This window comes from Engystomops pustulosus, chromosome 4 (assembly GCF_040894005.1).
Source record: "Engystomops pustulosus chromosome 4, aEngPut4.maternal, whole genome shotgun sequence".
In the NCBI taxonomy this organism is placed as follows: Eukaryota; Metazoa; Chordata; class Amphibia; order Anura; family Leptodactylidae; genus Engystomops; species Engystomops pustulosus.
The window spans coordinates 19,363,570-19,379,187 of NC_092414.1; positions in this window are offsets into that span (position 1 = coordinate 19,363,570).

Consider the following 15,618-nt stretch of genomic DNA (forward strand, 5'->3'; position numbering starts at 1 on the left):
CCTCATCTATACAGACCAAGGACCAGACCCTCATCTATAGAGACCAAGGACAAGACCCTCATCTATACAGACCAAGGACAAGACCCTCATCTATACAGACCAAGGACAAGACCCTCATCTATAGAGACCAAGGACCAGACCCTCATCTATACAGACCAAGGACAAGACCCTCATCTATACAGACCAAGGACCAGACCCTCATCTATACAGACCAAGGACAAGACCCTCATCTATACAGACCAAGGACAAGACCCTCATCTATACAGACCAAGGACAAGACCCTCATCTATACAGACCAAGGACCAGACCCTCATCTATACAGACCAAGGACAAGACCCTCATCTATAGAGACCAAGGACCCAGACCCTCATCTATAGAGACCAAGGACCAGACCCTCATCTATAGAGACCAAGGACCAGACCCTCATCTATACAGACCAAGGACCAGACCCTCATTTATACAGACCAAGGACCAGACCATCACAAAATATAGACCCGTGTCCAGTAATCCACATATATCAGACCCCAGACCAGTATCTGTGTATATCAGATCCCAGGCCAATAATCTATACCTACCAGTCCCCAGACCAGTAATCTACATATATCAGAGCCCAGACCAGTAATCTACATATATCAGACCCCAGACCAGTAATCTTTGTTTATCAGACCCCATACCAGTCATTCACATATATCAGACCCCAGGCCAATAATCCACATATATCAGACTCCAGACCAGTAATCCACATATATAAACCATTAATTTACACATACCAGCCCCCAGACCAGTAATCTATTTATCAGACCACAGAAAAGTAATCCACATATCAGCCCCCAGACCAGATTACCTCACCCCCATACTCCCCAGTAATCTATGTATATCAGCCCCCAGACCAGATTACCTCACCCCCATACTCCCCAGTAATCTATGTATATCAGCCCCCAGACCAGATTACCTCACCGACACTAACATGTGTCCCCCCCCCCTCCTTCATTATTGTTCAGGTATTTGCTATCCAAGAGGCTTATTATTTGCCCCTCCTCCTTGACCATGAGGGTCAGCCCCTCCCCTGCTTATTGTAAACGTGGACATTCCACGCTGCGCAGTTTCCGTATTTTCTCTTTCTTCTCTGTTTTAGAAGATGTATTTAAGGAAGGGAAACTGATATTTTCATAGATTTGCAATCTTGGTTCTGTGGGTAAATAAGAATTATGGGATTCTAAAACGGTGCCTTTAACCAGAGGCGTTTATATCCGACTGTGATATATGGCGCTAGTGACCGGCGGCGGAGCCTCCTCCCCTGCAGAATATTTATAGAGACGACTATAGGAGGAAGTGTAATTACCACCGCAGTTACTATGCAGGATTCTCTGTGCTTAATCCATTCTGTATAATCTTTTAGAATTTTTGTCATATAAAATAATTTTTAATTTTCCGACATCTCCGTGACCCCTGAATAGAACACGGAAGACATTAAAGGGGTTGTACATATATATTTTTAAAAAATTCTTCTGGTAAAAAACAGTGCCCCTATTGGCAGGGCTTTGTATTGCAGCGCAATTACATTCACTTCAATGAATGAGCCTGAATAACTTTAATGTCAATGCTTTCCCAACAGCGCCGCCTATATCCGCAGGGTGTTAGTGGTATTGCAACTCACCCCTTTTGACAAACAGCGCCCCTATTGTTCATTGGCAGGGTCTGGTATTGCAGCACAACTATATTCACTTTAATGGGATGATTAATAGAAAATATGATTGCTGTGCTGACAGCGCCACCAATACCTGCAGGTTGTAAGTGGTATTGCAGTTTAGTTCTATTTACTTCAATAGAGCAATTCTGCAATGTTATACACAACCCATACCCCCCTTCCCATCCATCCTGGATTAAGGAGGACAATACTGGATTTTCAGGTCATATCCAGGCAGCCCTAGGCCGTTGCCTACCTCTGCTTACCCCTCTTCCCGGGCCTGCTGGAGTTAGGGGCAACTTTTATCCTACTTGGGGTTTAGGACAACCAAAGGATAAAAGAAGAAATTATCCATATGTATCAACCTCTGTACATCCCCTTTAAATGGAGCCTTTAAAAAAAACTTGAGAATTTCCTACGCGAGTGACTGATGATGTCATCGGTAATAACGTGGCCGGGGCTCTACCCTCCAGTATTCACAAGTTAATCTGACACGCACAGTCTAAAAAACGTGAAAGGGATTATGTCCAAAAATATGTAAATTTCCTTCGCGCCCTGCGCCCCCCCTGCTGGTTTTCCTCTAAAAACCTGATTATTCTCTCCTCTTTTCAGGAGCCCCTATTGTCGACTGATCTGCAAAGGGGGTCTCTGATTGGTTCTGTGAGCGGTAGATTGACCAAAAAGTGACAGATCAAGGACATTACTGCGATTGAGATGAATGTGGCGCTGCTCGGAGCGCAGAATGGCGGCTTTACATGACAAAGGAGCCACTGCCCTGGTGTTACCCCCACGGGAGATACAATCACATCATATTTCATCATTTCTCTCCTCTACATGTTCTCAACAGAAGAATAAATGCAAATTATGCAAATGTAGTATTATGAATCGCAGTGCAGCCGCATACGACCAAGGCTGAAGAAGCCGTCCCGGCCATGAGACACATCCAAACTTCATATAACTCAAAATGTTAGAGGAACTTCAGAGCAGAAATCAAAATGCTGCTACCCTATAACTTGAGACCCTGACCCCAAACTGACACCCTGTAGAGCGCTCATACAGAAAAAGGAGCAAGAGATTTCTTCTCCTGTCATTCAGAGTAAATCAAAGACAATTTCTTTTCATGTTTTGACATTTACTGTATATACAGTACCAGAACCAAGCTTCGTAGAAAGTTGAAGGACCTATAAAGCACAGTCAAAGGTTCGGGAAGGATTCTGGTAAAAGGTGTGTTTAGAGCTTCAACAAATGTATGAGGATGTAAGGATTCTCTTTATTTTCAAGATAAAAATTGTGGCCCCCACCTTCCCATTCTAATTTTTAACATTTATTGCCTACATACAGTACCAGAACCAAGCTTCTTGGGAAAATTTCAAGGTCCTGGAAGCTCTATATGTGTCTGGAGAGTGGGCACGAAGATTTCAGGGCTCTCTTTATTATCTCTACAGGGCAGTCTCAAACTTGGTGGGTGTAATTGGGTGCTTATTGACCCCCTAGAAGCCTTAGGTCCTAGGCTGCTGCCCAAACTAGCCCTATTATACAACCCTAGATCAACCCCAAAAATACCAAATCTGACCCTAGGCAGCCCTCCCTCCACACTTACATGCTTAGTTCAAACAGGTATACATGTGTTCAGGGAGTAAACTGAGGCAAAGCATCACTACCGGCAGGAGGATTGGGCATATTGAAATTCAACATGGCCGACATCCCTTTGATGACATAATCTGTCAGTGAAGAGCGGGTAGACCTCAGGATAGTCTACCAGTCGCATCAAAATCGGTGGCATAAATGAAAGAGTCGGTAGAGAACTTCTGTTTGTGAGACTAGCCAGGGCTTCATGGAGAGGAAGACTCTGTTCTTAAAGGGGGTTTCCTTTAGAAAACCAGTCTTGGGTGAGGACTAATCCAGGACTTCTAGGCCTTATTGGTCTCATGTTAGTGAAGCTTAAAGAAGTTGGGGGTCACTTTACCTCATGTTTTACCTCATGTTTTACCTCATGTTTTACCGCATGTTTTTGTAATGTGTGTAGGTGCGGGGGGCAGGCATTAAAGATTTCCCCTGACCCGCTTCTATTTACCACAGGATGCTGCAATGATAGAAGTCTCCAAAATAGGTTTTGTTCCAATTTACAACTCAGAACCGGTACCGTTCTTGATTTTACAGGTGCTGTGGTAAGGTCTGACAATGGACCCAGTGGATGACAGAGCAGTCCTCAAGTTCCAAAGGAGACATTTGATGAGATGAAAGAGATTTGTGGTGATGATTCCCTATCATATGATGTAGTCAGGAATCTAATCATCAATCGCCATGCCGGGACCTTGATCTGATATTCCTGAATACTATCATAAGGTCCTGACAGGGTGATTGCTCATGGACAGATAGAGATCACATGACCCTCCATCTGTGGCCATTTTATGGTCAGGAATCACTGGCTGATGAGGTAAAAGACAGGAGGCTTCACTTTACATATCAAGTAAATATCAAGTTAATAGATGTATATTGGTAAATTACCTCATATCCTGCCCCTCCCCCCCTCACATAAGGTAAAGTGACCCCTTTTTTATGGGTTGGGGGGGCCAATGTTTTATATTAATGACCGATCCACGGGATCGGTGTGATCTGATACCCGCACCTATGTGGGGCTTCTATAGTGGATGTTCCTATTTAAAGGGGTATTCTGGTTTTTATTAATATAAAAACAGCCCCCAGCTCGGAAAAAACATATAACATATGATCTCTCAGTTCCTGCATTCACAACACCACCGCTTGCTGTCAGTGAACACAGATGTAAATCCTGAGCCTATAAACCTGTACACACCCCGAATTCTCACAGCTGAGCCTTTGGTATATTCTGATTCAACCACCATCTGATGAACTAATGTCTGCGTCTTCCATCTATATGGTCAGTACGTGACCCTCCACATGTATCTAGGGGGGTTCACGTCCCGGTCGTTGGTCCTTGAGGTGCAGTTTAATCAAATGACCCAAAATAAACGCATTTTTTCGCAGAGGACAGCGCACATTTCACATGCCGCGGATTGTCACTATTTCTGTCACTATTTCTGAGGCAGAATCTTTCAGGAGATTCCACTTGGGTCATGGGAACGTTCCTCCGGTGGTGGTGAGGTTGGTTAGACAGAAGTAGAAATGATTTTTGTGCTGATGTCAGCGTATACTACGTCCTGGATGAGCGACAGCGAAGTCCTTGAGATCGTGCGGCCCTGTGCCTCTTCCCATGTACTTTGCTCTCTGCCCTTGAGAACCAACGTTAAGTCTGGCGGCCATATTTAAAAGATGACGACCCATTTGCTTTCCCGCTCCTGGAGACGTGCGGGAGGACATGAGATGTCTTTGGCATGACAGGGTTTCACAATACAGTGGCATTTTACTAAGGTTATAACCTCTTAGAGATTTTCTGCTTTACCTAGAACTTCTAATTCTTTTATTTTCGAAATATTAGTTTGATGTCAGAGAAAAAAATCAGAAATCCCCCCAAAAAATACTGCTCAAAAAATATTCATTGAACTGATCAGAAAAAAATTAACTTATTTCCCCATTTACTTACATAGTATGGCGCCACCTGGTGTTCAGAGTGTATAGCAATGTGCACGTCCACCTAATCAGCTGAGTATGGTTGAATGCACATGCTTAGTTACTCTCCCCATGACCAGGTGCCTCCATAGTCATCCTCTTGGGACAGCCTATTAGGATAGGAGCAGAACCTTTGCAATGCATAGCAAAAAAGAGAAGTAGGTTATTTCTGCAGCAGTAAAAAGAAAGAACTATTTTAGCATCCAGAAGAGGAAGTAGACTGTCAGGGTTCTGGGTCTGGAAAGAGTCTGTGGATCCACTGGACCACCGTGGGTGATGGTACTAGCCGGCACCTGGGACCGGAGTCTAAGTGGCACCTGGTCTTCACCAGAGCCCACCACAAAGTGGGATGGTCTTGCTGTGGCGGGGGTTAGGTCGTTCCACAGGTGCGACTAGCCTGCGGTGGCAGCCAAGGTAGTGGAGCAGAATACAGTCCGTTCCCGGGATGACAGTGGGCTCTCTGCGCTGGAGAGAACCCTGGAACTCACAGCAGGAACACGGGAGCGGGCACACGAAACAGGAACGCAGGAACAGACTGGAACGTAGGAACAGGAATACAGGAGGAACACTGGAAATGCAGGAACACTGGAGGGCTTTCACTTCACTAGGAATGGCTTGGAAGCCTGGTAGGAACCATGGAGAATATCCTTGGAAGATCCAGCAGGGAATGATGGGAGCCACTGAAATATATAGCAAGCCGGAAGTTATCAGCGCCAATCAGAGGGACGCTGGCCCTTTAAGTCCTGAAGAGCCGGCGTGCATGCCCTAGGGACCGGGAACGCGCGCAGCCGCCTAGTCGGACGGTAAGCAGGCTCATGGAAATGTAAGTCCGGGCCGGGGGGCACCGCACCACACAGGGAGGCACAGGTGTACCCGCGATCCGAGACATGGATCGCGGAGGCACCCGTGACAGAGACTGATTCTGTACACCCAACACTGAGCAGAACCAAGGGGGCACCGAGAATGATCAGCGCCTCTGCAGTAAATGGTTGAATACATGAGAAGACTCCTTCTGTAGAGGAAGTTGGAAGGCTAGAAGACTGTTGATGCCCATGGCTCAGCTCCAGAATTACTTGGGGTAACAATGGAAGCAGCAGAGCCTTTGCAGTAAACGGCTGTATACCTGAGAAGATTCAGTCCACAGGGGATGTAACATGAGCTTTGCTGTCAGCTGCCAGTAGAGGAAGGAGACTAATTATGGCAAGAGCTATCCTACAGCACCAATGGGAGCACATGGAAGGAGAAGAGCCTTTTTAATTATGCCAGTTTAGCTGAGAAAACTCCTTCCGCATATGATGAAGAAGAAGGGATTATATGGTGAGCTGACAAAGGGTGAAGGAGACTGATTCTCTTCAGACCTCAGGGGGAACACATAAAAGGAGCAGAACCTTTACAGTAAATGGTTCATTAGCTGTGAAGTTTCCTATAGGAGGAAGTAGAGGCTATGTTTTGAGCAGCCAGAAGGGGAAGGAGATTCTGTCCAGCGCAATCAGCACCAATAGGGGAAAATGGAAGGAGCAGAGCTTCTGCAGTAAATAGTGATATAGCTGAAAAGACTCATTCTACAAAATAATATTGTGAGCTGCAAGAGGAGAAGAGACTGATTTTGTTCAGTGCTTGCCTCCAGTATTACCAAGGGATTACATAGAAAAGTAACAGAGCCTGTTCAGTATATAGCGGTATAGCTCAGAAGATTTATCTGAAAGAAGATTAAGAAATGGCTATAATGTGTGCTGCCAGAGGAGGAAGAAGAGTGATTCTGCCCAGTAGCACTAGGGTAGGATACATGAAAGGAGCAGATGCTGCAATAAATGGAGGCACAGCTTGGAAAACTCCTTCTGCAGAATTCTGTATTGTAGGCTGCCAGTGGGGGGAAGGAGACTGATTTCATTGAAAGCTTTCTTACAGTAGCACAGAGAGGGTCACATAAAAGGAGTACAGCCTGTGTGGTAAATGTTGATATAGCTGACAAGATTAGTATTAAAGAAAGAAGGGACAGTATTGTGAGCTGCCAGAGGAGGAAGCGGACTGCCCAGAGCAGAGTCATGGAAGGAACAGAGCCTCTTCAGTTCATAGTAGTACAACTGAGATGCAGGGGAAATAAGGAGGGATAATATTGTCATCTCTAGCTTTTATTTTGCTCTATTTTCTTCAGAGCCATTGGTTAAGAGTTAAAAGGTTCTAGTTGCCCATGGAAACCAATCAGAGCTCAGCTTTCATTTCATAAACAGCTGTGGGAAAATGAAAGCTGAGCTCTGATTGGTTTCCATAGGCAAATAGAACAGTTCTGCTCACAGACACTTCTGATAAATCTCCCCCATTGAGTTAGTATTTAGCCGCAAATGTTTATATGGCTCCCTCCAGTGGTGACAGTCAGCAGCCTGTATAACATAAAACCATCAAACCGCGCTAGCAAGTACTAAATCCCCAAAACTACTGTAATGAGTCCCTCATTTTTTATCTAATATTTCCCAAAAAATGACCCCCTGTCTGTAAGTTCTCCTTGAAAAGTCAGTACATTCTATGATAAAGAAATGTTTAGGGCTGTTGCTCCACGTGACCATCTAGATGGCGCTGTTGCTACAGGTGGACAGTATAGAAAACAATATGGCTGCCCCCATTCCTGTTTGTCCAGTCCAATATCTGTGGAGACCTATGGAATATTATAAATTGGGAACACGGTAATGCTGACACATTCACAGGCTCTTAAAGGAATCACATGAATGCCACCTCACAATAGAGGTTATTTCCGACCGTTAAGGACATGGAGTAACACACACCTATGAGCAAGCGATGACTTCCTGTCATAGAGCGAGGCTGTGTCTGTGACACACTATGCGCCAAACCCGGCGCATTAAAGGCTCCGCGATTCCTCTAAATGTTTTTACTTCATCCAGATCAGTCCGGACTCAGCCGACTCCACCAAGAGCAGCCCATTGTCAGGCGATCCCTTGGGAAACAATTCAAGTATTTAGGTCAAGATTTTATTAGCCTTTACGATCCCAAAAAAAAAAGTGTGTTCCAGGCGGAAGTCGGGTGTCATTCGGCATGTATGAAGAGCCCCGCAGTCTGCGTACATTATTGTCACCCATGTCATGATCTCAGATCCCAACACTAAGGTTAATGAGCATTACAGGAAATCCTTATTGTGCCCGAGATCCTCAGATAAAGGGTTTCCTTAAAAAAAAAAAAAACTCCATTTCTGTTGATTTTTCGCAGAGTGATTTATATGTCTGGGATATTTACGGTGACAGACAGTCAGCCAATGAGTATACGTGCACGGCTGCAACTACGCAGTCTGGTCACTGAACTCAGGACATGGCCCATGGAATTTGTACGGAGTAGAGATCCAAGACTATGTGTGGGAGAAGTCAGGGACGGCGATACATACAAAATCGGGGTAAAATCCACAAAAATATCACTCGGTTAGCTACTAGGAGTTCTCTGGTCGTCTTCCTTAAAGGGGATAAGTATATTGATGACCTTAAAGAAATCTGGAAAACCCACCAGGGGGGGCCGGGGTGGGAAAAAAGGAACACAAATTTACCCCGGTTCCTGTTTTGTCCCTTTGCTTCCAGTTTTTGGGGCCTGCTCCTGACCAGAGGTTACAGTGGGTTACAGGTCCCACTTCACCCAATAAGTGGTCTCCTCCAAAGGAAGTGAAGTCCCTTGTCTGAGGAGGCCATTCATTGGACTCAATGGGATGGGGAGGGGGGATTTATCATGGTTTGTACAACTGTAAACCGGGAGTTGGGAATTGCTCCACCATTTGGACAGGTAGGGGCCACTGTCGGGATGTGCAGTGGGCTGCCCCACACCAACGCACTTCCTATAGCTTGCGCCCGTTCTGACCTGGCATAGTGTTTCTGCCCGCCAGGATTTATTATAATGCCAGAGCCTCCTAATAGATGCAGTGGGTACCGAAGGCCAAGGGAGCCATCGTACGCCGACACACTTTACCCCAACCGATGCTAAATGTGCCCCAATGAGCCCTGTGACCCCAATCCCCAGAACTTCTGTCCAGGAATACTAGAAGGGAAATGTCCAGAAACTTAGAAAGCAGAACGGGTTGAAAATGCATTACTTTTTTCTCAACCCAACCCCAACCCTCTAGGAATCTGGAAAACCCCTTTAAGAAAGGTTATACAAATTTATAGCCCCTTTAATGAACACAACCTGCTTTGAGACTTCGGGACCTGCTTTGACCAATGATTGGACTCCTTGGACCATCGGGCATCACTTCTGTTTTCCAGGGAACTACCCATTCTTTGCGGTCCCCTGGTCTAAGGAGGGTCCTGTAGCCATCCTACAACATCTGAAAACCAGAATTTCTGATGTGGCATGGAATCGGGAACAGGAATAAGTTTGAATTCTGTTCTCTATGTGTAGTGGCCAAACTGAGTCACTGCAGTCAAAATACTTGATAGTTGATCTGCAGTACCTGGCCTGACCACTAGACAGGAAATGGCACTATCTGCTTCCTGTCCCATTCTCAGCCAATCTGTGAAGATTCAGTCACAAAGTCAGCCCCCTGCTGACCCCCTTCCCTATTTTTATTGGATGGCAGTGGAGTACCTTATTAGTGGAGCGACCACCTGATCCGGACATGTTGCCGGATTAGCAGCTGTCCCCCTGGCAAATCCTAAACATGGCTAATTGTTAGGGGCTTCAGATTGCCAGATCGGCAGTTTGACCACCAATATTACGCTGGGGTCCGAAGGCTGAACCCGACCGTCGCGTCCGTTCATTTCGTCATCTTTAGTCTCTTTTGTTATTATTAATAATTTTTTTGTTAATTGGAGAATTATCTAAAATTTGGCCTAAAAGTTTTTCAGGATTTTTTTTTTTTTCCGGATGTAAATGTGACAAATATCAGGCAGGTGTCTACGGCAGCATCACCGTCCAAGAACAGCTGGAGGGGACTTGACATCTTTCCTGACGGAGTGGATGTACGCAGCAGCCCTCCGCAGCAGTCACAGTTTATTTAACCCCGTTCCTTTCCTGCCAACAATTCCTGCATGGATTTTTAACCCGTTTTGCGCAACAAAGAACAAGAGGTCACAATGCATTCTGGGAATATTTGGCGTTCGATATACGTCATCCTTTCGCAGTCGCCTGCATGGAGGACATTGTCATAGTGGGTATAGGATACGCAGCACGTTCTCCAGCTCTAGTTCTAGAATGTTCTTCTGATACAATTTGATCTCTGAATGTTCTTTAGCACTTCATAGAGGATCTGAAACTGCATTTTAATGGAGGATAACCTGACATCATTAAAGGGGTGATAAAGATTGATGATCTTTACTTAAATGGCATCTACCACCAGGATGAAGGACTGTATGCAAATGAGCCTGGAGCCCCTCAGGCTCATTTGCATACAATCCTTCATCCTGGTGGTAGATGTCTTTTAAAGGGGTTTTCCAGAAAAAAAAAGGAATAAAAATGAAAGCATACTTAGCCTGTCTGGGTCACAGGACCTTCAACCTCCTTGGATCTGGGGACAACAAAGAAAGGGACGTCCCATAGTCCGAAGAGGCCACTCATTGGCCAAATCAGGTCCCCGGAACCCCCAGATAGATAAATAAAAACATCATGTACCGGATCAAGACGGGAACCGGAAGCCAAGAGGTTCCTCGAAAACCCCTTTAAAATAGGACATCAGCATCGGATCCCTGAGGGATACATCCACTCCAACCACTTAGTATAGGTTGGGAAGTACAGCTCTGTTCTCTGTGTAGTGGCCAGAGGGTGTAACTGCAGCTCAGGTGAATGATAGAGGAGTTGCAGTTACGTGGTTTGTCCACAACACAGAGAATGGAGCTGTTCTTCCGAAACCATCTCTTTGGTTGGGTACCAGGAGCCGGACTCCCACCGATACAATAAAGCTCATGAGTTTTCTTAAAGGGGGTTTCCAGATTTTGGTAACGTATGCATTGGTTGGGTCATCAATATCAGTGGAGGTCTGACAGCTCCGACAAGCACTGAGGTCTCTTGCATTGCCGTACATTGTATAGTGGCCATGCTGGGTACTGCAGCTCAGCCCAATTTTTTTCAATGGTGGCAGATATGATAAGCGGCGCTGGAGGGGTATTATAGCTGCTCATCTCCTCTCCCCTGTAGTGAACATCTATGCTCGGTCAGTCAGAGAACACATGTTTAAAGGGGGAGTCTGACGTGTATGGGCGGCCTCAGACTCGCAGGGTCTTCAGCTTACTCTACCCCTCACCTCTGACATATGACAGGAAAACTAAAGCTCAGCTAACAGGCAGGAATCAGATCCCGCTCCTGCTTATCCAGAGGAAACCTGGAAGCAAAGTGACATCTAGGCAATGGAGGCCAAAGACGTAGGAAGTCAAGTGGTCCCCCAGATGCTGCAGCGCTTGGGGGGGTAAGCCATGACCCCTGACCTGCGATTCTTCATCAACTAGTTCATTTGGAAATTGTGAGTGTACAATCACTCTGTTATTCCTCTGGGAAATGTATAAATAAATTGGAAAGGGGGTTTTGACCATTTCCTTTGTCAACAGGGTGGGTCCCTGACAGATTTTAGTACTTAAAGCCCTGCATGGATAGATTTTAATGACACACCCCTCTGACTTAAGGAATGGTACCACCCAGTTGTCAATTCAGTATGCATTTCCAGGAGGAATAACAGAGACATACAGTTAATAAAAATACATATATTTTTTAAAATTTATACATTCATTTACATAAACAGATGTACCAGGAGTCCTTCTACCCCTGCACTCTACAAGCCCTACAACCCACATGTGATTGGCCTAATTTAGGATGCAGGGCATAAAACCAATGGTGCCCTCTACCCTCTACCTTTGCCCTTTAATCACATACAAATTGTCCAAGAACCAATAGATTCTATTGATAACGAGTACATTGCACAAGGATCCTTCGGTTCTGGTGCCATATTAATGTTCTGAGCTAAGTTCTATTGCGGTATGTATGTACTAAGTTTGCTTCTGGTGCTTTATTTATGTATTATGTATCTTCTGCAGTCTCTATGTACTAAACATGACTCTGGTGATATATTTATGTATTGAGCTTAGTTCTGGTGCTCTTTTTTTTTTTTTATTGAACTTGGTGCTGGTACTTTATGTAGTACACTTGGTTCTGGTGCTGTATTTATGTACTTAGCACAGTTCTGGTGCTATATTTTCATTCCGAGCTGGGTTCTTACTCTGTATTTATTTATTGAACTTGGTTGTGGTACTTTATTTATGTACTAAACTTGGTTCTGGTGCTGTATTTATGTATTTTGCACAGTTCTGGTGCTATATTTTCATTCTGAGCTGGATTCTAACTCTGTATTTAATTATTGAACTTGGTTCTGGTGCTGTATTTATGTATTTAGCACAGTTCTGGTGCTATATTTTCATTCTGAGCTAGGTTGTTACTCTGTATTTATTTATTGAACTTGGCTCTGGCACTTTATCTATGTACTAAACTTGGTTCTGGTGCTGTATTTAGTACAGTTCTGGTGCTATATTTTTATTCTGAGCTGGGCTCTTATATCTGTATTTACTTATTGAACTTGGTTCTGGTACTTTATTTATGTACTAAACTTGGTTCTGGTGCTGTAATTATGTATTTAGTACAGTTCTGGTGCTATATTTTATTCCGAGCTGGGTTCTTACTCTGTATTTAATTATTGAACTTGGTTCTGGTACTTTATGTACTAAACCTAGTTCTGGTGCTGTATTTCTGTATTTATCACAACTCTGGTGCTATATTTTCATTCTGAGCTGGGTTCTTACTCTGTATTTATTTATTTAACTTGGTTCTGGTACTTTATCTATGTACTAAACTTGGTTCTGGTGCTGTATTAATGTATTTAGCACAGTTCTGCTGCTATATTTTCATTCTGAGCTGGGTTCTTACCCTGTATTTGTTTATTGAACTTGGTTCTGGTACTTTATGTACTAAACTTGGTTCTGGTGCTGTATTTATGTATTAAGCACAGGTCTGGTGCTATATTTTCATTCTGAGCTGGGTTCTTACCCTGTATTTATTTATTGAACTTGGTTCTGGTACTTTATCTATTTACTAAACTTGGTTCTGGTGCTGTATTAATGTATTTAGCACAGTTCTGGTGCTATATTTTCATTCTGAGCTGGGTTCTTACCCTGTATTTGTTTATTGAACTTGGTTCTGGTACTTTATCTATTTACTAAACTTGGTTCTGGTGCTGTATTAATGTATTTAGCACAGTTCTGCTGCTATATTTTCATTCTGAGCTGGGTTCTTACCCTGTATTTGTTTATTGAACTTGGTTCTGGTACTTTATGTACTAAACTTGGTTCTGGTGCTATATGTATGTATTAAGCACAGGTTTGGTGCTATATTTTCATTCTGAGCTGGGTTCTTACCCTGTATTTGTTTATTGAACTTGGTTCTGGTACTTTATGTACTAAACTTGGTTCTAGTGCTGTATTTATGTATTTAGCACAGTTCTGGTGCTATATTTTCATTCTGAGCTGGGTTCTTACACTGTTTTTATTTTTAGTGTTCTATTGCTTTAGTGTTTAACTTGTTTCTGGGGCTGTGTTCACTACCTAAGCTATTACAAAAATTTATATTATAAGTTGAGGAGCACTTTACCTATTTTATGGGGGTAAAACGCTAAAATTTGGAGATAGCGCTATATATATACTAACTTAAGGGTGTGGCGCTACAAATACTATGAGGGTAGGGGGGAAGGGGTGATGTAGCTAGATGACCACATGTAACACAGCTATAGCTTATATATGATCTGTAATTGGCCGTTATTGACTACAGCCCTATGTATAGTGAATTTAGGACTCCCGTCAGTCTTAAAGGAGAGGTGCGTGTATGTCATGTTTGGTCCTCTAGCCTCCTTGGTGGCGACATTTCATCCTGAACAAGAGACAAGTGTCGTCTCTCGATCCCAGCGCTTCCTGCACACGAGTCTGAAGTGACAGAGAGCGCACATCGCAACACGTGTTCTCCCCTCAAAGCCTAAACCATCACAACAGAAGGATGTGGAGCCCAACCATAGAGCAGTTGTGGTCAGACCACTGTCTGACCACAAGTTTTTATCTTGGAAGTGCTTCCATCCGCTCCGGGCAATTCCCCCTCCCATGGAAAGCCTTCTTCCTCTCAGACAGCACATAAATTACGGGCAGGCGTTTTTTCGCCCCGGTGCATGCCGTATCGCACATACTACAGGGAATGGAGGACACAGCCTCCGAGGCTATATTTATCACCGCTTCCTGCGATTTGGGCTAAATATATACTTTTTGTTCACATTTCCACCGAGATCCTTCTATAGTGTCTCCGTCTATACATAAAATGGGGGCGGCGTATGATGCACTGCTTAACCCCGCGTGGTTCACACTTCACTTTCCGAGCCTCTATTGCAGAAAATCTTGTAATCGGTGCGTTAAGGTTAAAATTGTTAGCCCCTATCAAAAAAAAAACTTCTCTTTTAAAGGGGCGTTCTATGCCAACATAGAGCTAAGACTCTCACCTACACCCCGAAAAGCCCCCAATCCCACATCCGCTATGAGATAAACATTTACACCGCTCAGCTATGTGTGGTGACCCATATGGGACATTACTAATACATTTATAAAGGGGCACAAAGCCCCCCCCCCGTCATTCTTGTGATTGGTACTGAATAGTAAGTTGTACCCTATACTGTGCCCACAACAGTGTAGGATACTCCATAAATAGTCCAAAAATGTCTAAAACCTTAGTGATGCTCTCACTACAGTCTATTAGGACTTAGGACCACCTTAAAATGAAGACCCATGGCCATCAACTTGCCCTTCTAGGTGATCATATGTTAAACCGCCAAGTGTAATACTGCATTTCTACCAGTAGTGGCCGCTGCAATAGGATCGAGCAGACAATAGGATCCCCTCTTGGCTGGGAGTCAATCACCTGATCAATGCAGCGATAAACCTTGTGCCCTTTGATCACTCTAAGGGTCCAGCCTAGGAATAATAAATAGGATTTGCTAATATACTTACTCAATCCATTTGGAGACAGACTCATTACCACGGAGAAACCTTCTGCCCAGTTTTTCTCCACTAATCTAGACACCTCGTTATAAATAATATATTGAAAGAAGGAGAAAAATGAAACCTCTAAAAAGTGTCTGATGGAGGATTTATCTACTCAACCTTCAGTGTGTGCTGGAAGTCCAATAAACGGATCTTGTTGGAGGTAATTGGAGGTGGAAATAGGTCCAACAGGGTAGGATTGGTACTCACAAGTAGAAGATAAACCACAGGTCAAACAAAAGGACAAACCACGGGTCTAACAGAAGACAACCCAGAGGTCCAACAGAAAACAACCCAGAGGTC